We start from the raw sequence: 27,113 nt of genomic DNA, 5'->3' as shown, positions 1-27,113 counted from the left end.
GAAACTACTGGTAACATTGTAGTGAAATTTTATACTAATATGTTTTGGAAGCTGGTACATCCCATGAATTTGTTTTTATATCTGATTCTCATAGAGGGCGCTAGTTACATGGATCGTACTATTAGTCAATATAACTTTTTTAAGAGTATAATTATTAATCAAAATTTCAAGTAAACTTAAACATCATTCAATTTTACACGAAAAAGGTACTCTTGATAAAACTCGATACTCTGTACCGTTTTCGGAATATTTTGATTTGAAAATTATGAAGTAATAATTGATGCTATTATAAAATAGTTGATAATTAAACAAAACTCACGATAAGAAAATTAAATTAATGACTAAGAACATAAAATAAAATTCAATTATAGTAAGTGTTCAAAATGCCCTCCGTTTTCGCGAATACACAAGTCTATTCTTTTTTCTAAAGATTCCATTAACCTTCTAAACGGTAGGGGATCAGCTATGATGTCATTAAATTGACGTTGAATTCTTTCTTCCAATTCTTGGCGTGAATTTACCTCTGTAGCATAGATTTTTTCTTAATATACGACCAAACTGCGTAGTCCAAAGGGTTAAAATCGCATGACCGAGGAGGCCAATGAATCGGAGCTTCTGCACCTCTACCAATCCATCAATTCGGAAAATGATTACTCAACCAATTACGACACCTTCTATCAAAGTGTGGTGGAGCTCCATCGTGCATAAAAAGTAAAGATCTTCGCTCGTTTAGCGTTAAATCTTCTAATATCTCGAATAAGAAATTGTTTAAAAAATCAAGATATATATCACCATTTAGATTTCCAGGTAGAATATGATAACCTATTAATTTGTTACCTAAAGTTGCTGCCCAAACATTATTTTTAAATGAGTGTTGGTAATGTGATACCATTTTGGGAGTTAAACATACCTTGTCGCGTAAAGGTGGCCTCGTCCGTAAAAAGAATGCATTTTAAAAATTTTGGATTGTGGGCTGTCCTTTGTTGCAATGTTTCACAAAAATCCACTCTAACCGGTAGATCATCTGGCAAGAGCTCTTGGACTTGTCTGTAATGATAAGGATGTAATTGCTGTTCTTTCAGTATCCGCCAAGTACTTGAAGAAGAAGTATTTGTTTATCTTGCTATATTCCTTGCGCTAACTGTTGGATCTTGATCAAGTAAATTTAAAATATTATTTTCTTTATTAATTGTTCTTGTTGTTCTTGGTCTACCAGAATTTATTTTATTTGGTCTCACATTCCCAGTTTCTCGACAACGTCGTTCAACGGCTCTAAATGTTTTTTTACTTGGTAAGTTTCTTCTAGGAAACTTTTCTGCATAACGTGTCACAGCTGCACTAGAACATCATAAACATTCGCCTAAGGTTAATAACATGTCAGTGTATTCAACATTTGAGTACATTTTGATTTGATTTTACAAGTAACAAGGTTTCAAAACTCTAATTATTGTTGATTTATCGTCATAACAATCAATAAATGTCAGATTTCCATGGCACACTTGGAGAAAATAGAGGTATACCTATTAGAACTGTATCATTACTACCAGCATCAATTATTACTTCATAATTTTCAAATCAAAATATTCCGAAAACGGTACACAGTATCGAGTTTTACCAAGAGTACCTTTTTCGTGTAAAATTGAATGATGTTTAAGTATACTTGAAATTTTGATTAATAATTATACTCTTAAAAAAGTTATATTGACTAATACTTAGTACGATCCGTATAACTAGCGCCCTCTATGAGAATCGGATATAAAAACAAATTCATGGGGTGTATCAGCTTCCAAAACATATTGGTATAAAATTTCATTACAATGTTGCCAGAGGTTTTCGCAAAATCGCAAAAAATGCGTAACATTTTTTTTCTTCAACGCCCTGTATCTTGAAAACGGATGGCGTTACAAAAATTTTTTACTAAGCAAACCCCAATTATTTTTCAGTTTTTTACCTACCCTAGAGACGGGGTTACCTTTTTTTGAAACACCCTGTATATATATATATTTATATATATATATATATATATATATATATATATATATATATATATATATATATATATATATATATATATATATATATATATATATATATATATATATATATATATATATATATATATATATTCATTAGAAATGATTATTTCGACCAACAATAATTATTTTTACATTTGAAATAATTTTAATTTTTTATCGTATAGCTGTAACGAACGTGCTTAAGACAATTTAATCTTGACATTCAATATTTCAAATACTTCAATGTCAGTTTTATTTGCGAAATCTTTTAAATCCTGTGAGTGTTTTAAAATGTATTTGTACGCCATTTTTTGTATTATGTATTTTGTATAAATTGTTTTAGTTTACTCCTGAAGAAGCTATTAAATAAATGGCGAAATATTGAGTAATTTAGAAAAAAGAAAGATTTTCATTACAGACCACTTTACCCGATAATTTGAACGTATATATATATATATATATATATATATATATATATATATATATATATTTACTCTCAGTTAGTTTCTAATCTTAACAAAGCAAGAATCACCTGTCAAAACCTTGATTTAAATAAAATAATAAAATCTAGTTCCGAATTCAAATTATTTACTGAACCTAACCCCAAAAAATATTGATTTTACAATAGGTTTTTTCATATCCTAAACGATTATGGTCAATTCACAGTCAAAGCTCTGAACTAGTTGATCAAAATTACCATCAAACTAGCTGCTTTATACAATCATAGGAGTTTTTTAATCAAATATAAATCTAATGGATGTTTCCCTGGATATGTAACAAATAGCCTGGTTAATGTCAATTCCCTTCTGCATTATAGTACTGGGAATATTCATCATGATTGCCTGGAGATTAGTTGACATGTTTTCGTCACTTTTGCTAATATTTACTTTTTTGAAAAAGAGTTACATGAATTACGTTCCAAGTCTTTTATTATTTTGATCTGTTACATCTTTAAAGAATTTAATCGTAGACAGAGAATTAATATAATACACATTTTTACAATATCAAAACAATACAGATAAATAAGTTTAATAAATTAAAAATAGAAGCTTTTGATAAGCTAAAATTTCAAAAAACGGTGTAGGACTCTTACTTCTATCGAGTTTTCTTTATTCAAAGTCAAAGAACATTTTTTTTAAATACTATGTGCAAACCAAACTGTTTTCTTATGCACCATCCCAGTCAAATAACTATTGTAATGTGGAAAGAGGATTACCTACAAAAAATTAGAGAACTTTTAAACGATTACGCTTAAGTTAGAAGAAGTCCTGTTTGTACGTTGCCACAGAAAGCAATTGGTCTAATATCTGAATTGCACAAGAAAGAAGCTTATTCGTAATAAAAAAGCAAGTGAGCTTAAAATATATAATTTTATTTCTCTTTTATCTTTTTTATGGCTCTATCTAAAATACACAAACCCATTTTGTCTATGAGACCAATTGTTTTGTCTAGAAGCACTGCTAATGACACAATAGTACACTTCTTCACTGGTATCTTACCTAATGCTTATATTAATTTTAACATGTACATTAAAGATTTTTTTGACTTGTTAACTTAGTATATGATTCACATATGTTTATATTTAATGGTGTCTTCCATAAACAAATCGTTGGTAGCCCTATGGGCTCTAGTTTTTCACCCATTTTCAGTAGGTATGTCATAGATAATGTCGTTAATGATTATGCCAACAATTGCACTTTTTTATTTTTTTTATTAAGAGGTATATGGATGATTTGGTGTTTTAGCACTTCCTAGAAACAGAATTCATGAAACTGCAAAATAAAAAGCAAGTAACTGCACAAGTCCAAAAGTGAAGTGGAGGATAAGTAGAACTTAAATCACAAATTGTCATGCAATTCGGTGGTGACACGGAAAATTACATGGTATCGCCGTATTTCACGTTCATTTACTGGCCTATGAGTACCACTTCATTTCGTACTAGTCTCGTAAAACGACAAAAATAAATAACCTTTAAAAAATACCTTAGGCTGAAAAGAACAGTGTTTGAACCAGTTACAGGACCGGCTCAATTCTGATCAAGTAAATAAATGAAATTAATTTAAACAATAATAATTTTACTTACAACTCTTCTAAATACACTCAGATGTCTTTTTTTAATGGCATAGATATCACTTAGATGTAGTAAATTATTTTAAATATTCTACAAAAAGACAAGCCATACTCATTTCCAACACTAAAGGTTACACATTCATGATTACGTTGTAGCTGATGGATCGTAATTTATTTAAACCTAGAACTAAGATTAATACTATTACAGGAATTAATATTAAGTCTTCCGGGTTGAACCGCGTCGATTATTATTGCGCCGAGCTTTCGACATCCTCCTCGATGTCTTTTTTAAGGCTTCCGAAGTCTCAGTCTCCCGAGTCCCAAACACTACTACACTGATCACTTATCAATGCATTCTCTAACTGAAGTTAAAAAAGTAGATTTTAATCAGCCAAATACGAGTACTTTTGGGCGAAACCAAGTGTATAATAAAAGTGTTACTGAAAATATCACGAAAACTTCGTTGGCTTTAGCTCTCACTTCTAGTGCTATTCTAATAACCAATGCATAAAATTGCACATTTAACATTAATACAAATAATTGCCAACCACAAATTGAACATATTTAGGATGCAATTATGAAAATACAGTTGTTATACTGTACCTTCTTATTAGTATTACTTTTGTTAGTAAATTTTGTTAGTTAGTTATATAAATAAATTATTTAAAAATAAAAAAATGACATTGCTCCCTAGAATGATTACTACCTTCTTACTATTTCACAAAACTGTAACCGACGGTCACAATCACTTGGATTCATTCTATCTTATACGGAAGGAATTTGTTCTTCAAAATGGCTTAGAGACTAGTTCTGTTGATTTCATATCCATCTCCTACTTGGCTCGTAGTTAACATTGAATTTAGCTAAACATATAATATTTCAACTTCACTATGTTTATTAACTACAAGGCCCTTTAGTTTCTATTATTTTATTACCTACATTCCCAGCTTTCTGAAATTGTTGTATTAACTCAAAAACATACTTCCTATTGTCATGTTTATCTTTGTTGTTGTCAATTATGTCATTCATTAATCTGTCATATTGGCACATGTATTGTTCATAAAATATAACGAAACGATATCTACCCTTTCAGGAATGAAATAAACTATGGTAATACATTTTCTAAGACTACAAATTGGATGTAGATATAGAACAGGGAACCGACCGCCAAATTTTGAAATATTAGTTTCTGTCGTTAAATAGATTTCTACAGTACCCCTGCACACAGCTCCAGAATATAAATTTTAAATAATACCCCTTGTACAGTTTCGCGAAATAGTAATTTTAGAACAAAGATCCACAGTTTTTAGACCACGTTTTAGTGATTTCGAAATAATCTGAGAGTTTATCAGAATGTGTGAGAATGAATGAGAACGTGGAAAAGAAATATTAAATCTTTTAAAAGCTGCTAAAGTATTGCCAGGACCATCCAATGCACATAATAAACAGCAGATAAGTTTACAAATTATTACATTTTTATATGGATTTTATAACCTCAAATATGTTACGTGGTTCCTTTTTCAATAATGAAGTTAAGTGAAATGTGGGGGTTTGGTACTTTTTATTGTTATTTGGTTCCATGTTCTAAAATGTCTAATAGGAATAATATGGATTCTCTTATTATTGGTTCTTTGTTCAGAAATATGATATTTATGGAATCCAAAGTGATGTGAACATAGGTACCTAGATGTTTTCGTATTTTGCTAAGATGTTTTTTGAAGTAGGATTTGCACGATAATATTCCTTATCATCTTATTCGATGAACACAAATTAGGTAGTCAGACATAATTACTTTGGTGTTTTGTAATAAATTAAAATATATTTAAATACCGTTTTTTATAGTCAGTTTGAAAAAAATACTGGTTACCGTATAAATACGCCACTTACCTATTACCTAGAATAATCATAGCTTAGGTAACAACAAAGATAGTTATCTAAATGGTAAGCAAAATGGTGCAAGTAAGGACAATAGTACAACTGAGCCTCATAATACAACTATGGAAGACCGGAACACCGATTTATCTGAGGAGAGTGACTTTGACGACAATATTGCAGATCCTGATTTTTAAAATGAAGCCTCATATCCAGAAGGTACCGATAATTTATCAGACAGCAGTGCAAATACGGGACACGATTCTAACAATGATAATTATCCTCAAGAAGTAAACCAAGAAGAGCATTGGAAAGGAAGACCAAGAAAAGGACAAAAACGGAAGTACATTGAACAAACAGAAGCAATTCGTGGAATTTTAAAAAACACCAATAAACCATATATTTCTAAAAGAGGGTTACACGTAGATTCTAAACAGTTTATTGACTATCAATGTAACTGTAAAGAAAAATGTTACACAAAAATTAATAGTGACATCCGCAGAGAAATTTTTGAGAAATACTGGAATGAAATACATTACTAATTATCGCCTTAGTTCAAGAAAATGCAAATAAAAAACGAAGAAACCATATTCAAGGTAGTTATCTAAGATTGCATTCAAGAACATACACGATGAATAGGTTTACGGTGTGCGGCGATATATTCGTAAAAACTCTAGGAAAATCCACTAAACGCGTATATACAGCACTTAAAAAATCAAGAGTATTAGGCTTAAAAGATAACCGCGGTAAGCATTAACATCATAAAAGGTTGTCTGAAATGAAAAAGGAAGAGGTTATGGCACATATTAACAAAATTCCAAGGTATAATTCTCATTACCGACGAACTCGAACCGAGAGAGAATGTTTACCTACTGACATGACACTTGAAAAAATGTATAACCTTTATAACCCATGTAATAAATATGATACTTTTTCTGTAAAATCAGCGGCTTCAAATATCGTTAGTTATGTAGAAAATTTTAACCAATGACATTTTGAACACTTGGAAGCAGCCGAACAAGCTAGAAAGTAAATAAAAATAGATTTTAATGAAGCAAAATCTAATTTTCTACAAGCGACAGATTTGGTTGTACAACCTCGGGATACATACAGCCACCACCAACGAAGTCCACTGTTTTATTTGGCCGGAAGGTGTCGCAGTAGGTTGGATCTTGTTTAAAAAAGTTTATAGATCTCTATCTAGGCCCCGAGATCAAAGAAATTCGTTTTGGGTGCGATTCTTGTGGCGGCCAAAACCGCAACATATTTTTGTTGCTGAAGCATGTTTTACATAATCACCCTACATTATTTTTTGGAATCGGGCCACAGTTTTCTGTCCAATGTCCCTGATTTTAGCGATATAGAAAAAACTATAAAATTTCAGCAAAGATTGTATGGGCCAGAAGATTATGCAAATGTTATGAGAAACTGCAGGAAAAAAAAATGCAATGACAGTGATCACCATGACTACCAGTGACTTCTTAAGTTCAAGTACTCTAGAAAAAATGATTGTTAACAGAAAAACCGATATCATAGGACAAAAAGTAAACTAGTTGTTGGTTCGAAAAATAAAAATCGAGAAGGAACGTCTATTTAGTTTATTTTTTAAATTCTCACAGACAGTTTATGGAAGTTGATTTAAAACCAAAAGTTAAAGGTAAACCACAGCTGTCATTAACAGCTTTCATGACCGACTGGAAAACCTATTTCTGCACCCAAGTTAAATGATATTAAATCTATTATGCATTTGATTCCTGAAAACGAGCAAAACTTTTTTACATCATTGCTTGCTAATGACGCTATGGTAGATGATGTAGATGGTTATGATGGTGACGCTGATTTTGCGTTTGAAACTGAAACTGAATAATGAGGCAGATTTTGTTAAAAAGTTCTATCAAAAATAGTAATTACCATTTTTTGATTTTCTTTTACCTTTATTGATACCTGTTTGTAGCATTTAATATTGTTTTTACGTTTTTGTACAAGGAACCACATTGCTTTGTTGGAAAATAAACGTGTTTTATTGGGTGACTTGACATTTTCTTGTGTTCCCTGAAACCCACTCGTAGCTACTTTATCAATAGAAATATTTTATATTTCTTTCTAAAAAAATATTCCTATTTATACATGGAACCAAGTGACTGGTTCTTTTTAAAATTGTAATTTAATTTTTAAAAAAGGAACCAAGTAGCATATTTATTTTATGAATGATATTTTTTAAACTACTTTCAGATAACAAAAGTATGAATTACCTATACTAATATTGGACGTAACCTACAATATCTTAAAATAACCGTTGTTCAAAATAATCGACTCTAACTGATGACAATCAATTTTGTTGATTTTTTCAGTTGTTACTTGATGTTTCCTCTAATTTCTTGTTCTTTATATATTTAAATCATACAAAAGCTGTGTAGATAATTAAGCAGGTAAATACAATTGGAATGGAAAACAGACTCGTTAAAAGAATTAAAGAACGAAGGACCACTAGCCAGGGGCTGGAATGAAAAACAGATTAAACACTAACTTATATTAATTTAATGCTAAGATTAAATAGAAATTTCTGTTAGCCGTCCGAAAACACTGTGATATGGGATACTTCACTACACTTTTCACTGACGCTATTTTCACTAATATATATATATATATATATATATATATATATATATATATATATATATATATATATATATATATATAATTACAAGTAGAATTGCTTAGCGGAATGTCGTTTCTATGTTTAAACCGAACTACTGGCAACACTGTTGGTTTGAATAGATTAACTGTTTATATGAAAACTATAACTGCGGTTTTAGAAAACACTGGTTACTATAAATGATTGGCTTGATAATTTTTATGAATAATGCGATGCGAGTGTAACTACATAGTTACAAATACCTATGATATATTAATAAGCGAAGAGAGTATTTGCGAGCTATATATATCGAGTTTAGCTTACGAGATGTTGCGACCGACTTTTGTAATAGCTTGTTATGAAGTGACTGATAATATCCAAATTATGTAGGCAGGTAGCGCAGGGCTCCTACCCCTAAAAGTACCGTTAAATATCTTTCTTTATTCCTTCTAAGAATTTCAATATCGTCATGTCAATTTCACCAACAATTTAGAGTTTAGTTTTTTTAAATAAATAAAATGAAGTATTGGACCAAATTACCCTGGCTTGGAAATGAAAAAAAAACACAGTGAAATGGTGAGAATACTGGAAAAATGTACACCCCAATCATCAAGAATTGACCTGTTGCTTAGTTTTTTTTTTTAATTTTATCGTAATAAGTTCCTGATAATGTCTGTTTCGTTTTCGTCCAGCCACTCTGTATAAGATAGGATAATCATGGAAAAGTAGATAAACATTTAAAACTAATAATAGCAGAAGATAGAGAAGTGATGTATGCTCTTAAAGTAAAATTTTGATAATACAAAAATAATACTTTGATAAAAAGGTAAAAAACATCACTTAATTTATTCTGCAAAATTAAAGTTTAATATTCGATGAGCAAAATATTACCATATTTTTGGCCATATCCATTATCGAAGTTTTTATAAAAGCTATTTCAGGTTTAATTTAACTTTGTTGTTTTTTAATAAATATGGTTTTTAATATTCCCGCAGAGTTAAAACCTGCATTCCAGATTGGTTGGTATATAACGGCATCGATCTCTGTTTACCCAATTTTAGAGTCTGCAAAAACTTTTAATTACTGTTAAACAAAAACATATGGTGGAAATTCTATACACTGTTTTTGAAATTCATTTGTAGCGCAAAATATATATTTTGTTTACAATAAAAAACACAAAGGAATAATGACTGTACAGAATACATATACAAAATTGACATAATATTTTGTTGACATAATTAATACTATCTATAAAAAATTATAATTTAAATTTATACAAAAATTTCTTTCTCAATTTACTATTTTTATTGGGAATAAACAAAAATTTTACTTTAAAATAAGTTTATTTTGACGATTAGATTTCTATTTCGATTTTATTAAAAAAATGATTATACTGTGTCATAAATAAGAAATTTTTACAATGGACCAAATGGAACAGAACAACACAACTTGACCAACAAGAATGTCGAAAGGTCGAAAAATTTTTCGCAGATATCTGAAGCTTTTAAGACATACTTAAGTAATGTTTATTTTCTACAGAAGTTTTTAGAAGAAAATATTTATCTTGTAAAAGCTGTGTGCCATTACAAACTGTGACCACTTTTCTTTCGTTGTAACTATTTCGTGTCAACCCAATTGAGCAATTCTTTACATATACATGTGTCTGAAAACTCGTACACGGACATGGAATTTTCTATAACCGCGTGTAAGTTCAGATTGTTTTCTTTTATTTATCCTAAATGTAACAATACTGTATCGAAGAATATTAAAAATAAGTTAGGTAGACCGAATAACAACTGTTGAAGTCCTCAGAAAGATGACAAAGCAAAAATGGAATCATGAATACGATTAAGATAAGAAAGTTACAATATCTCGGCCACGTTCTGAGAGGGGATAAATATGTGTTGCTACAAACCATAATGCAGCGAAAAATACAGGGAAAACTAAATATTGGAAGAAGACGCATCTCCTGGCTAAACAATCTGAGAAAGTGGTATAATTGCAGTTCCGTCGAATTGTTCAGAGCTGCAATAAAAGTAAAAATAGCTGTGATGATTACCAACCTCCTTAGAGGAGACGGTACCTAAAGAAGAAGAAATGTAACAATATCTTAACCGTGCACAGATGATCATAACCGTTATTATGATCTGTGTCCTACTAAATGGTTACTAGATGATGAATAGATGAAAAAGTACTCGAATTTTTACCTTGCGTTTTTTTAAAAAATAATTTATGGTCACAATTTGATTTTTTTGTATTTAAGTTTTTTCCCTTATATTTTACATAAACAATATTTATATCATGTATTTATATCAAGAATATCTTTATTTTCCCGTTTTTTAAATTAAAATTGATAAATAATTTACAGAGATATTTGCAAAAAAAGCAGTTTTTTGCACTAATTTATATTTTTCTTATTAACAAAATAAAATGTTAATATATTTGAACATCGACGAATTACCGTCTTTTATGTGTTTATCCCTGAGGCTGAATATTTAAACTATTGAACTTCTCTATTAATGATACTATACACATTTAGCAAATTTCATAGGATTCTTTAAGACTTAAACTATCTCAGAAGTTAAATGTATATTACGTTTTCATCAAAATTATTAAAAAGTAAACGTCTGAAAAAGGGGTATGTGTTTTACTTATAAACAATTGTAATAACTTCTATATTTTTCAAGCTACAGATTTGTACGTACAACCATTGGAAAGCTGGTAAAAAACTCACATTAAAAAAACCTCATATCTCCATTGTTTATAAACATTAAGAACAACATTTTAGCAACATTTAAATTACAAACACATTTACATCTATTTTAACTAAAAGTAAACAAAAAACAAAGAACAGAAATACAAACGTTAGTAAATTTACTAATGTTTGTATTTTGAGAACGATTTCCGAAGTGGAAATTGAAACGTCAATAAACGTACTTTAACCTTTAATTGTGGCTTCTTCCCATTGAAATAGTAATTAGTTTAAGTAACATTTTGAAATTATTAAGACTAGCACATTTTTTTACAGATGTAGGTAACTGATTAAATTTAAGGAAGCTTTTAAAAAAGAGCGAATTCGTCGTACTTTTATACATAGTTTTAGGTGCATATAATATGTCATCTAAACTTCGGGTATTATAAGAATGAATACTTTTGTTGAAAGAAATGAATTCTTGGAAATATTCAGGTGATAAGCTAACACACAGATGCGCAATTGCCTACGAGTCCGCCAAAAGACTTATCAGGGCGCCTTTGTCTTCATACTGTCCAAGTGTGGGGGACTTCTCATCAGTTCCGGCAATTCAAAGAAATGTTCTGCAGAACCGTGCCCTATACCATGTAGGAGCTTCGTAACTCACAAAATAGTTTGTATTAGCAGGAGTGATAACAATTTAAACAAAAGATCAGAAATATAAAATCTAAACAAAATTTATAATTATATTATTTCTCTATGATTCATTTATAAATCCAGTAAAATATCACATTTTTAATTTGCTACATTTTTTAAGGTATCTGTTAATAATAAATAAATCTACTTTTTTATTAATAAATAAAAAAGAATATTTAACAAAATTTTAATTTTAGCAATATAATTGTCAAAAATAAAAACTGCAGAAGGTATTCATGCTATTCTAATTTATTTATGTTGTTTATTGCCGTATATTCTGTTTCGTAAAGATAACGTGTTTTCAGAGTTTTCATTAATACGACTTTTTTTAAATATAAAGGTAATGCAAAAACGTATAACAGAACATAGCAAAATGACCATTTTCTTTATTAATAATTCACACGTTCACCATATAATTTTGTCCCCAGTTTTCATGGAGGCTGATAGGATTATTATGCCACCATTTATTTTTAACAATTTTTGTAAACGTGCGTACCGCGTCTGTTCCCGACAATTTTCATTTCCAGGGCAATGAATTTTAATGATATTATTCCCGGCTCTGTTGTATGCCATGATTTCGTCTAATGTTCTCTGCAAATAAACAGTCTTCTATTTGCACAGTGGCGGGGTTGCGATGTCTATATGCAGATTCTGATTACAGGATAATTGCAGTTTTATTTTGTGTAATTGATTAATGTGATAAGTCTTAGCAGATCCGTTTATTTAATAATACGCAGAAAGTTATTTACAAAAATTGTGAGCAGCTCTAATATACACATTCTACAATTAATTTCAATGTTACAATGTATTATGGGGAAAATTAATTAATAATGTAGATGGAAGAAAAACATGTTATTTATATTAGGTGCAAGTTCCTAGAAAGTCAAATAAACAAACATATTAAAAACCAATCGAAAGCCAATGAAAATTGGCATGTTATGTTAAAAGCGTTTACATAACAAAGAAAATGCACCCCAATGAGGTTTGTATTAAACTAGATCCTGAAATACTTTGCTATTCTACCATCAGACAAAGGAGAATGCAACTGTGATAATGGATAAAGTTCAATATGAAAACAAAATTGAAGATCTAATAACAAATGGAACTTATACAAAATTAACAATTAATCCAAGAAAGCGTTGGAAAACAAAATATATAGATTTTTCTTCAAATTTAAGATTTATTTAACAAATTATCAAAGAAGATTAATTACACCTTTTTACAGTAAGACCCCTCATTTTATGGAGTACCGAAAGTTCATAAAACGAATATACCACTTAGATCTATTTGCATTATCATGAATTCTCCTTGTAGTAAACTGTCAAAATTTTTATTAAATAATATACAACCATTTTCAAATAAAAATGATACATTAAAGAATATATCCACAACATTTTTTAAATAAATTATGGAATATTGAATCTAATTCAAATAATATTTTAGTAAGTTTTGACATAAACAGTTTATTTACAAATGTGCCATTAGATAAGACTAAGTACAATTAAAACAAAATTAGATAATGATGATACATTGGCAACTAGAACAAGACTAAATATATCAACTTAAATATATCAGCTATAGTGAAATTATTGATACTATGTACTGATAATACCCATTTTCAACTAAATAATGAATTTTATAAACAAAATTTTGGTCTAGCAATAAGCTCTGGTTTATTTCCATTATTAGTCGCTATACTTATGGAAGATTTTAAAACAAATATTATTTCTAAACAAAATTTAAAATCCACAGTTTGATGGAGATATGTAGATAATGTATTTCCAATATGATCTTATAGATCAGAGTTGTTGGACACATTCCTGAAGAAGAGACAAAAGAAGAGACAATAACATTTAACCATGAAAGACAAATTAAGACAATAACCATGAAAAAGGAATATTATTACACACTACCCTTCCTGGATGTTTTAATCTCTAAGAACGATACTGGATATGAGACTCAGGTGTATAAAAAACCAACACACACCAACAGATATCTAAATTACAAATTAAATCACATTATTAATATTAAAAGTAAAGTTTTTTACTGGTTGTTTTCTCATGATTTACTATAGAATCACGAAAAGAAGAAATTTACTGTTATCATCACACGTGGCTGTCTTTTTAAAGACGAATTACGTGCTATGATTTTTTCTGACGGATATTCTCAAGGTAAAGTTGATTTCATGTAATCGACTGAAGTATTTTATAATAAAGTCGTCCCAGTAACGCAACTCAACAATATTGGCAATATTGCTAAGTCGTCTAATTAAAAATGTATAATATATGTTTGGATTGTCAATATAAATAAGTCAAATAAAATTAAAGTAGAAGAATTTTTCACCAAGTAACAAAAAACAATTTTTTTTTCAATTTATTAATGTTTCTATTTTGAAAACGATTTCTAGAGTGAAAATTAAAATAGTATTTGCTTTAAAATGCCACAAGAAAATAGCTTCAGAACAATAATAAAAAATTATTTTTGTAGTAAAAAAAATATTGTAAAATAGGTTTACAAAAGTAAACGCATCAACGTATAGGAGGTTAATTTTGTTTTCGTTAATTTAGATATTATACTTCCTATTATCAAAATAATAAAGTTTTTTGACCTATTGCAACCATATTTTTCAATAATTTTCAAAAATTTCTTAAAAGAGTTTCGCTGATATTCATCATGTTTTGTTATTAGTAGAGACTGGAAAATATGCAATAAAAAATGTCTAAAATATGCATGCAATATCTTAAACAGATTGAATAGACACAAATATGCTTAAATAATATGCATTTACAAATTATATATATAGAATTATTTTTATAAAATTTTTAAAGTCTAGGTTAAATACAGTGTGGTTTAAATTTAGAACAAATTGTACCCATAATTTCTTGACGTATTTTCTAAATTTCAGGTTTTTTACCAAATAAAATGGCAAAGTATACAATGTCTTTAATATTATAATAAAATATTTAAAATATTTTATTTTTACCACCAGATAAATCAGAATACAACAAACCAAATTTACATATTTTTATTGTTACAACAAATAATCATATTAATTTATATTTTTTGAACTAATATTTTTCCTATCTGTTAACATTTGTTTGTCGAAAGAAAAAATCTCTTAACGCACAAGACCTAATTGAAGGGGTCAGTGCAAAAAGTGGGTAAGTCACATTTTCCCTGGGGTAATCTCAAGTTATTGTATTCGTGGACGTATGAAACCATTATTATTTTATCTAGAATTAAGAAAATTACAAGTTATTACTGCTAACAGAGATGGTATTTGGTAATTTTTGACTAATTTTTCAACTAAAGACGTAAACTATTATGTACTCCCTAAGGTAGATATTGTAAATTCAATAAATGCTGTAACCCAATATTGAATAATGGTATTGACTTTTTATTAACGGTAACCTAATGGGACCTCGGAAACCTTTTTAGATGGTGCTAGAAATATCACCAATAAAGACACTGCGGACGACAGCCATATGATTGGTGGTGAGCGAGTCGTGGGTTCAAAACTAGCTTTTGGAACCGGGAATAGGTCCAACGGACGAAATAAGTAAAGATAGGACAGGATAAGATATATTAGAAAAGTACCAAAGATAAGATAAGATAGAAAAAGGGCGCCACTTTTTGGGGTTCAAGGGGAAAATTAAGAAACCTTAGAAATGAAAAGAGATAAGGAAAAATATTTAGGTTCTGAGACCAAATCCAAGGAAAGATATCAACAGTTAATTATTAAATAAATTTTGTCAACACACTACATAAACAAATAATAAATATATTAGGTAGACTCTGTCCACCTACTTACCTACGAAACTTGATCAGCCTGATCTTTCTCCTGGTCGGGAGGTATAATAATAATTTAATGTAATAAGCAAATATTCAGAGAAGTTATTTTATCAGGAAACTTATTAGGAGTCAAGAAATAAAATTCATGGATAAAACAAAACAATATATTCAACAACACAATTAAATAGGTGGCTGATTGTAAACACAATTAAAAAAACTGCACCATACGGACATTATGATCAAGAAATACCTTTACAGATATAATATAAAAAAAAATCATGCACAAATTAAATTATCAGCGAAGATTTAAAAAAAAATTAACTAAAGCTGATTAAAGAAATCTCTCTTTGCTGTTTATGGACTTATCTCGAGATAACAGGTACAGTAAATTTAAAAATGAATAGCAGTTATAGCAAATAAAACAACATTGGGAAGGAAAAAGACAGTTAAGATTTGATTTCACGTATAATGCGTCTGTGTATCCGCTTACACGTATTTGGCCCTAAAAGGGCTCTTCAGATTGGCTCTTCACAGTGGCTCTGAACGTGAAAATAAATCTCTTCTGTCTTAGGAAGCAACTCTAACATGGCTTCGTACGGACGCAAATAGCGACATCCGATATTAAAATCTGTAAACCAATTTTCGAAAGCTAGGTTTCGAAAATTAAAACAAAATTATTTAAATTTAAATTCAAAGGAATACAAAAAGATTACAAGAATTCTGTAATATAAAAATTAAACCAACCCGCACTTGGTTGTAAGTTAAATGTCTGTCTTGCACTGTTTTTAGTTTAATTAACTGTTCTTACTGAATATTGAATGTTCGTAATTATTATTTGTGAGTTCTTAATAATTGATTGAAAGTTCGTATGAAAGAATTAAATGTGCTTTTAATTGCATTGATAAATCGGTAGTTAACCTTAACTACAGGTAAAGAAATTGTTGACGCAGATTCGTCCAGGATTGGGTAATATGATTACAATAATATTTGCCCAGATAATTGAAGGTAATATGATTACGATAACTTACAATAAATCTCGATGACTGCTGCACTATTTCAGTGATTCTACTATATCTTACTAGTATGAAGCACTGAAGTTAATCAAAATGAAGGTACTTTATGACAATATTTAATCTAATATGGTATTAGATTAAGATATTGCAAAGATTTAAGTGTATACACACTTAAAGAAAAAATTCACAGTGAACGGTAAGATATGCAAGCGTCTTTACTCGAAGACTGTCCTGCCCAGAGTGATTTTCTTCCTCTCAAAATTTAACAAGCTTCAAAAAAAAGTGGGATATCCCCCACCTAAAAGTGACAACTTTCCTTAAAGAAGGCCAGGCTGTTTCCATTTCTAGGAAGATACCCGAACAAAGAAAGTTTCTAGGTAAGTAACGGGACACTTGTAGTTGGGAACCGTGAGAAAAGATAGAACCTTTTGAATTAAGTTTCTTTCAGAAAAATACTGTAAAGAGTTTTTACGACTGTGTTCACCAAAGTTATCAAAAAGAACCCGCCTGGAACCGAAAAAGGTTAACAAAGCTCTACCATAAAATATTCTACTTCGGCCTCTTTTGATGAGTACGACCTATCCGTACATTGAAAACTCCGTGATAGTCGGTATATTCCAATAAAATTTGCTAAGGGTGAGAGAGCAACAGGGATAAAGGGATTAAAAATTATTTACTTTTCTAATTATAAAAAATGTTACATGGTGCAAGTCAAAGTCATTGCCATTTATTAAATATTTTTTACAAAATGTTAGGAAAACATATCATTATTTATTTTTTGGATTATATTTTACGCTTGCCCTAATTATCAGTCTTAATTTATTTACTGTTTGACCCAATTATAAGTTCTAATTTTCTCTTAAGAGACTCATCCTGTATAATACACGTATTTGCTGACGCCTATGTTCGCAGTTAATGTCGTTTGGAGGAAAGCCAAAGCCAGCGTCCCCTTACCTTTCCCGTAACCAACAATCCTACCCCTTTTCCTTCATTGTTCTAAAAAGTAATCAATAGTTGGGGTACAACATCAACCACTCTAATCACTGTAAACTTGAAGGGGTCATTCTATAAACTCTCCATTAGATAATACTCAATCTGATACATGATACACTCAAGGAGTATTGTGATGAGAGTTTAATTCTATTAAGTTTGAGGTTGAATATTAACCAAATACGATTATAGTAGAAAGTTAGTTCTACATACCAATAAAAAATTATTTGTAAAAACTTTTAAAATAAATACATCTAAATATTAGGACATTTCGGGTTTTAAAATACTATTTAATATTATTTTTTTTAATAACTCCCCGTTCTCTTAAGTTATCATAGCCATTAAAAACATAACATCGAAAATTAAATATTTAGGAAGAAAAAACAATTATTTTAAGCTGTACCTTGCTTTAGCTAAACTATAATTTTTACATATACCACTTCAATAAAAATATTTTCGTGTTTATTTTTCATTTCGCATTTTTCTGTAAATCACGTTTTTCTGTACCTTGCTTTAGCTAAACTATAATTTTTAAATACACCACTTCAATAAAAATATTTTCGTGTTTATTTTTTATTTCGCATTTTTCTGTAAATATTCTTACAAAACATGCATCTGGGAGTTAGTGGGTTTGGAGAAATGGTACCTTTGTATCAGGTTTACTGGTCCTTACAAGCCCACAGGGCGAATGAGGTGAGTATAGCTCTTCCTGTCTAGACCGTAATGCGTGGTGAAGCATCTTATACGAGCTGCCTTGTTAACGCTGAACAGTACGGATCTAGACCAGAAGATCGATAAATATTTTAGTATATGGCAAGCAGCAACTGTACCAAGTTAAAGCGTATGAAAATTGATCCTGAACCGGGCCAATATTGGATAGTAAAAGGCAAGACTGCAGCAGTTTTGTTGGTCCCTATAGTGACATGCACTAACTCATTTATAAGGCGTGGTGTTTAAATTATCAAAAAATGAAATTAAATGTCAAGGTTCAAAACTGAGCTTCCCCAGGCAACTAGGACGAACCGTTCAGAATATTGCACCTAGGACAAAATTTAGTCAGTCCCAAGAATCCGTGGGTTGACAGAAAGCTAACATCAAAACTTTTACGCTTATTAATTATGTATTAGAACATTAAAGTTATTATGAACACTATCTTTAGGTCTTCGAACGGCTTTTTTTAATCTTGCCTAAAGCTTTATAAATAAAGATGAAACAAAAATGATACTTCTGTCACATCCGGAGCCAAGGTGAAGTTGCAGTTAAATGTAGCTTAAGCTAGATGTTGACTTCTTCACACATGGGGCTACTACCTTAGTCTTACGTGTGGTGCACCCCGCGGTTTAGTATGTCCCACCCATTTCTATTGTCAAAAGCGACAAAGGTAACGTAACTGTTGCAATTTGGAAAGAGGATTACCTACAAAAAACTGAGGAGCTCTTAAATGATTCTAAGTATTACACTACACTTCAAAGGAGTCCTGTTTGTACGTTGCAATAAAAAGCTAATTGTCAAATTCCTAAATTACACAGAAAGAAGTTTATTGATAATAAAAAAGCAAGAGAGCTCAAAATATATAATTCTATTGCTTTACGGCTTTACGCTCTACCTAAAATATATAAACCGACTTTGTCTATGAGACCAATAGTTTTATCTTTATGCCCTCCTAATGGTTTAATGACTTATGATTTAAACAACAATATTTACATTAAAGATTCATTTGACTTTAGTTCTTTTATCAATAATTTTCAATTACCACAAAACTATATTTGGGTTAGTTTTGATGTAACATCTCTATTTACCAATTTACCTTTAGATTTAATCATAAGTAGTGTTAAAAAACATTGAAATGGAATTTCGCAACATACTAATATTAACTTATATCATTTCAAATCATTTATCGACATTGTTTTTGATTCTAATATTTTCATATTTAATGTTGTCTTTTATAGACAAAGCCCTATAGGGTCTAGTCTTTCACCCATTCTAAGTAGCTATGTGATGGATGATATTATCAATGATTGTATCAAAAATTGCACTTTTTTCATTCCTTTTATTAATAGGTATGCAAATGATTTAGTTTTGGCACTTCCTAAATACAAAATTCATAAAACAGTTAACATTTGCAACAATCATAATTAACATATACAATTCACAGTTGAGGAAGAGGTCAAAGATTCTCTACCATTCCTTGACATGAGAATTGTAAGAACTACAGATAATATGTTGAAAAAAAAAATGGTTCAGAAAACCCATGTGTAGTAATAGATCTATAAGCTATTACTCACGCCATCCCAACAGAATGAAAATGAACCTTAGAACGGGATTAAAAGAACGTGTTTTAAGGCTTTTTTATCCAGATTAACTACATGAAGATCTTCATGCAAGTATTAAAAACTGTTTTAATTAAAAATTCCTATTCTCCAAATATGCTACATAGGATGCTTTTTTCTAATACTATTACCTAATATAAATAACTTTAACACCATTTTTTGCGAAATCTTAAATCATTGTATCTAACAATTAGAACATCTATTATCATTCACTGCCTTATATATCATTCCCAAATTTCATTTAATATTTCATTACTATAAATTTACATCGAAGAAACTAAAAAAGATGTATCATTGTTGAAAAATGGACGTGCTCCGGGTCCAGAGGGGATATATGCAGAGATGCAGAGAAAAATGGAACCAACAAACTTTTGAGATACTAACAAAAGTTTTCAATAGACACTTGCACGGAGAACCTGTGCCACAAAGTTGGAAAGAAGGATGGATTATATATATCCAGAAATAAGGAAAATTGCAATAACTATCGGGGTATAATTGTTACGAGCACGCTTAGCAGATTATATGGGAGGCTTATAAAAGAACGCATATGCGAAGAATACCATCCTTTTAGATCAGAAGAACAAAACGGACTTAGAGCAGGACGATCAATAATAGATAGTATTTTCTGCTTATCCCAAATACTCGAGAAAAAAACAGTGAGATCTCGAGAAGTGCATTTACTTTTAGTAGATTTAACAAAAGCATATGACACCGTGCCTATTGCGAAATTGTGGGAAGTATTGGAGAAAACCAGTATCGGCGTTCCACTAATCGACGCTATTAAAGATCTATATAACAACACAATATCGAAAGTTAAAATAGGAAATAAGGTTTCTAATGGTTTTCAGGTAACAAAAGGACGGAAGCAAGGTTGTTGTTTATCTCCCATACTATTCAATATATATATATATATATATATATATATATATATATATATATATATATATATATATATTATATATATATTATATATATATATATATATATATATATATATATATATATATATACAGGGTGAGTCATGAGGAACTTTACATACTTCTACCATATGTAGAGTCCCTCAGGGAGCATATCATGTGGCCACTAAAAAATGTCAACTCCTCTTCTTTATTAATTAACAGGGTGATTTGTTTAATTGACCATTTATTTCATTTTACTGTAGTGTTTATACGGCTCATTTGATTTTTTTAATTTTTGCATGATACAGTACACTACTATCAAGCATTCGACTGGTATTAGCTAAACTAAAAAATTCCAGGACTGGCTTTGGAAAAATTAATTTAGAGATTCGTATTAAATATTACACCCTGTATATATTTTTTTATATGCAATAAGTGATTTTCAAACTACATAAATAGCCAATTAAAACGACATATGCGACAATGTTATCGCACTTTTATTAAATTTTTAGTGAACGATCAAATCTTACCAAAAATAGAACAACCATAATGAAGTATCAAATTATAAGGTATTAATTTAAACAAATGTTATAAATTTCAAACATTTTAATTAAAATGAGTTCCTACAACATAATCTAATACGTAGAAAATTAACATCTTTACTGTCACTTTGTATTATCTCTACGATAGAATCAATTGTTTTTCAATTTTAAATTTTTACTCATAGATCGTATTGGGGCATTATTTTCGATAAATAATAAATTAAATTGATTAAAAAGTCAAACCTCTTGTATGTGTTAGTTTTTGTTGATTGTAAATGATTAAAATTTTATGTCAAATAATAATACATTGCATCAACTGTACTAAATAAAAATAAATCTAAAAAAGTTTAAAATGAAGGTTGCCGTTGACCGTTTGACGTTTCTTGATATTTTATACCCATTGTCATTATTGTCATTATCAATTGTTATTTATGTGTACAAGAGTACATATTTCTTCTGTCATATCTACGTTAAGTACATTGTGTTACTTTTGGTAGAGCTTTTGTTACTTTCGTTCAAAATGCCACATCAGTTTTCGACCACAGAATATGCAGACATAATATTTGTTTATGGATTCTGTAATGGGAATGGTAGGGCTGCTAGTAGAGAATATCGCAGGAGATTTCATAATTGTCGAACTCCCAGTCATCCAACATTTGGGTCAGTTTTTAATTATTTGCGAGAAAATGGCACTTTTCCTAGTGGAACAACAGAGCGACATGTAGATGAAGCGCAGGAAGATGACATTATGGACGCCGTTACTATAAACCCTACAATAAGCACTAGACAAGTAAGTCGAGAACTCAATGTTACTCAATCAAAAGTAAGTAGAGTCTTACAAAAAAATAATCTATACCCATATCACATTCAAATGGTTCAGCGACTACATGCTGGAGATGAGATCGATAGGTTGGAATTTTGTAGATGGATTAACAATAATCGACCAACGCTATACAGGACACTATTTACAGATGAAGCCCAATTTACCAGAGACGGGATAAATAATTCACATGTGTGGGCAGAAGAAAATCCCCATGCTATTCGAGAACGTCGTTCTCAGTTAAGGTTTTCGGTTAACGTGTGGATTGGTGTCATAAATAACCAATTAGTAGGTCCTCACTTTTTTGATGGTCCTTTAACAGGGCAGGTCTATTTGAACTTTCTACAAAATATTTTGCCGAATTTGCTTGTCAACGCGAACGTTGCTATCCGAGGGATGGACCCCCACACTTTTTACTGGCAGTGAGACAACATCTTAATAATGTTTATGGCAACAGGTGGATAGGACGTGCAGGTCCTATTTCGTGGCCTTCGAGATCCCCTGATTTCAATCCCGTTGATTACCATATTTGGGGACGATTGAAGCAAATAGTTTACGCAGTGAATATTAATAACCGACAACAATTAATTGATAGAATTATACATTGTTGTAATACTATTAGAAACGATCCCCAGAGTATTCGTAATTCAATACGCCAATTAACAATTCGGCAACAAAAATGTGTACAGGCTGCAGGGTTCCATTTCGAAAATCTATTTTGAATTATTTTTATTTTGTTACCATTATTGTATCTTTTCCAGTTCTAATTTATGGGTTTGTCATAACTATGTACATATTTTTAGTTTTTTTTAATTGTTCTTCGTTATTGTTAGTAGTTACTGTTTTTTGTTGTGCAGTGACTCAGTTTATTATTTCAATTAAAATGTTTGAAATTTATAACATTTGTTTAAATTAATTACCGTATAATTTGATACTTCATTATGGATGTTCTATTTTTGGTAAGATTTAATCGTTCACTAAAAATTTAATAAAAGTGCGACAACATTGTCGCATATGTCGTTTTCATTGGCTATTTATGTAGTTTGAAAATCACTTATTGCATATAAAAAAAATATATACAGGGTGTAATATTTAATACGAATCTCTAAATTAATTTTTCCAAAGCCAGTCCTGGAATTTTTTAGTTTAGCTAATACCAGTCGAATGCTTGATAGTAGTGTACTGTATCATGCAAAAATTAAAAAAATCAAATGAGCCGTATAAACACTACAGTAAAATGAAATAAATGGTCAATTACACAAATCACCCTGTTAATTAATAAAGAAGAGGAGTTGACATTTTTTAGTGGCCACATGATATGCTCCCTGAGGGACTCTACATATGGTAGAAGTATGTAAAGTTCCTCATGACTCACCCTGTATATATATATATATATATATATATATATATATATATATATATATATATATATATATATATATATATATATATCGAAGACTGAAAAAAGAAGTGTAAAGGGATGGGGCTGTCTATTGGGGATGAAACGTTATACACGTTGCACTATGCAGATGACCAGGTAGTTATTGCCCAAGACAAGGAAGACCTGGAGTATATGGCTAGAAAACTAATAAAATAGTACAAAAAATAGGGCCTCTAATAAATTTACAAAAAACGCAATATCTTTGCATAGGAGGAGAAAATACTGCAGATGACCTCGACTTAGAAGACGGGAAAATTAAGAAATGCGATCAATGTATATATTTGGGGGTAAAACTAACACAGGAAGAACTGATGAAGCCATAAAAGACAGAATTACCAAAGGAAAACGAGTTATAGGTGCATTGAATTCAGTACTATGGCAGAAAAATATAAGACCACAAACGAAAAAAATAATATATAATACCATATTGAAACCAGTAATCGTCTATGGCTCAGAAGTATGGCAGTTATCACAAAAACTTAAAGGTAACCTATTGGCAGTTGAAATGGATTTTTGGAGGAGAACAGCGGGAAAGTCTAGATTAGAACATATGAGAAATGAGGACATAAGGAATCAAATAAATGTACAAAGATCAATTATAGAAGACATCGAAAAACAACAATTAACATGGTACGGACATGTTAGACGTATGGGGGAAGAAAGACTACAAAAAACAATATTAGAATGGATACCACCAAAGAAAAGAAAATGAGGACTACCACCAACAACATGGATGCAACGAATTTTAAAAGAAATGTCAGCAAGAAATCCATCTGAAGAAGACTGGCATAATAGACGCAAAGGGGAACTTGCGAGCGGGAACCCAAAGGCGGATTACGCTATGAACGGGATATATATATATATATATATATATATATATATATATATATATATATATATATATATATATATATATATATATTTATTTTTATTTTTATTGGCTTTATAGTCCTTTTATTGACTCCAACCCTTCGAAAATATATTTATATATTTTTTCCAAACGAGTCACAAGTACTTTTTTTTTCTTATATATATATATATATATATATATATATATATATATATATATATATATAAATTTTATTAAATATCATTAACACCTAAATTAATACAAATACTAAAGGTTAGTGACAATATAAAAATAGCAACAAAAAACATCAAAACTATTTCATCTTTGTATTCAAAAACTAACTATCCTATAGATAAATTTCATAAAATGTAGTATATAGCATTAATTATTTTACTCAGTGAGAAGCTGTGTATGTTGGTGAAACCAGGAGAAATCTATCAAATCGTATTATTTCCCACAAGAGTAATTATAGAATAGAAAAACCATCTTGTGCTTTAGGTAATAAATTAAAAAGGACCTTTTTAGAAATGATGTGTATTAGCAAAAGTGATAAAAATGTAAACAAAAGATCAGAAATTTAATTAAACTCTAAGTACAATTTCTAATTACATTATTTCTTTATAATTCATTTATAAAATCACCAAAACACCACATTTATATTTTTATTTTCCATATACTTGTTACATATTTTCGGTTATCTGTAACAACCAATAAATATTCTTTTTTCTTATTAAAAAGTTTTTAACAAAATTTTCATGTTTGCAATAATTGTCAAAAACAAATTAAACTAGGAGAATTTTACTGTCATTATGGTATGTCGTTGTCTTTTTAAGGACGATTCACATGCTATGATTTTTTTTTGACGGATATTCTCAAGTTCAAGTAGATTTCATGTAATCGAATGAACTATCTTCCCATAAAGTCGTCACAGGAACGCATCTCAGCAATATTTGCAATATCATTTTAGTCGTTTACTTTAAAATGTATAATATATGTCTGAATTTTCAATATAAATGAGTTAGATAACATTAATTTATTAGAAGAATTTTTCACCAAGTGACAAAAGCCAAAATTTGTTTAATTTATTATTGTTTCTATTTCGAGAACGATTTCCGAAACGGAAATTGAAACGTCAATAAACTTATTTTAAACTTGAATTATGGCTTATTTCCATTAAAATAGTAATTACTTTAAGGTGCCACAAGAAAATAGCTTCAGAACAATATTAAGAAACCGTTATGGACCCAGCGTTGTTATTCAAAATTTTCGAAGATTGGAAATTCTTTACGAAAAACTGGTACATTGTCAAAATTCAATCAAAATTTTACAAAGATGTAGAGACAATAACCTAATACCAAAGGGCTTAAAGTTACATCCAACATATTCAAGCAGAAGGTTGGAAAAAATTCTACACAGGGTCAGTTATCCATGATCCGAGAAAAGTTGCAATTTCATAGGTAAAATTTATTTTTTGGTGAGGAAGATATTGTTAAGTATTGAAGAATTGCTTTTCAATGTGATATCAAATTCTGATTTTGATCGAATAATTTTTTTATTTTAATCGAATTTAATATTCTTTTAGAATGAAACATTACATTTAGAATGAATATACATATTTTAGATAAGCTTAATAGAAATAATGACATATTAGCAACAGTTGTTAATCTATCAAATAGACATTTAAATACAACGGAGGGTTTAATACTGTCAAAGGGTCCAAACTTTGCTGTTACTTATCCATATATTCAGAAATTGGACATAGTTAGCTCAGTGGAGAAGATATCTCAATATTTACCAACCCAAGAAAAAGAAGAATATGTAGTATTATGCAAACTTGAACTAAAAAAATCTATTAAAATTTAACAAAACATAAGCAAAGAGAAACTAAAGGCTATAAGAACTTTAAAAATGACGACTCCATAATTATCCTACCAGCAGACAAGGGAATGCAACATTGTGTGCAACAAAATTAACAAAGGATTCAATAAAGCCTTTGGAAAACAAAATATATAAAAATATATAGTTTAACAATTTATCAAAGATGATTAATTACAACTCACTTTCGTAAGACTCCTCATTTTTATGGAGTACTGATAGTTAATAAAACGAATATACCACCTATTTGTAAAATACCATGAATTATCCTTGTAGTGAACTGACAAAATTTTTTATTAAATATTATACAAACATTTGCAAATAAAATTGGCACATTTAAAAAAATACACATTTTTTAAATAAATTATCAAATATTGAATTTGACCAGACAAACAACACTAATCGATGTGAAGATACCTAAAAATAATAATCTGCATGTTAAATACAACGAAAAGATCGCCAAGTACAGAGATCTGGAAATACAAATAAGGGGACACTGGAGGATTAAAAGTACCCAGACGATACCCACTATTCTTTCTACTACTGGAGTAATTCCAAAGAAACTTATAGAAAACGTTAAA

At 29.7% G+C, this 27,113-nt stretch overlaps 1 protein-coding gene across 2 annotated transcripts in view; it reads right to left on the bottom strand.

Moving 5' to 3' along the window:
* The window catches only part of LOC140447347 (uncharacterized), a 502,598-nt gene that overhangs the window by 245,711 nt on the left and 229,774 nt on the right, over positions 1-27,113 (bottom strand). The window lies entirely within an intron of this gene.

The sequence above is a fragment of the Diabrotica undecimpunctata genome, chromosome 1 (genome assembly GCF_040954645.1).
Source record: "Diabrotica undecimpunctata isolate CICGRU chromosome 1, icDiaUnde3, whole genome shotgun sequence".
Classification (NCBI taxonomy): Eukaryota; Metazoa; Arthropoda; class Insecta; order Coleoptera; family Chrysomelidae; genus Diabrotica; species Diabrotica undecimpunctata.
This window is presented reverse-complemented; position numbering and strand designations above follow the sequence as displayed.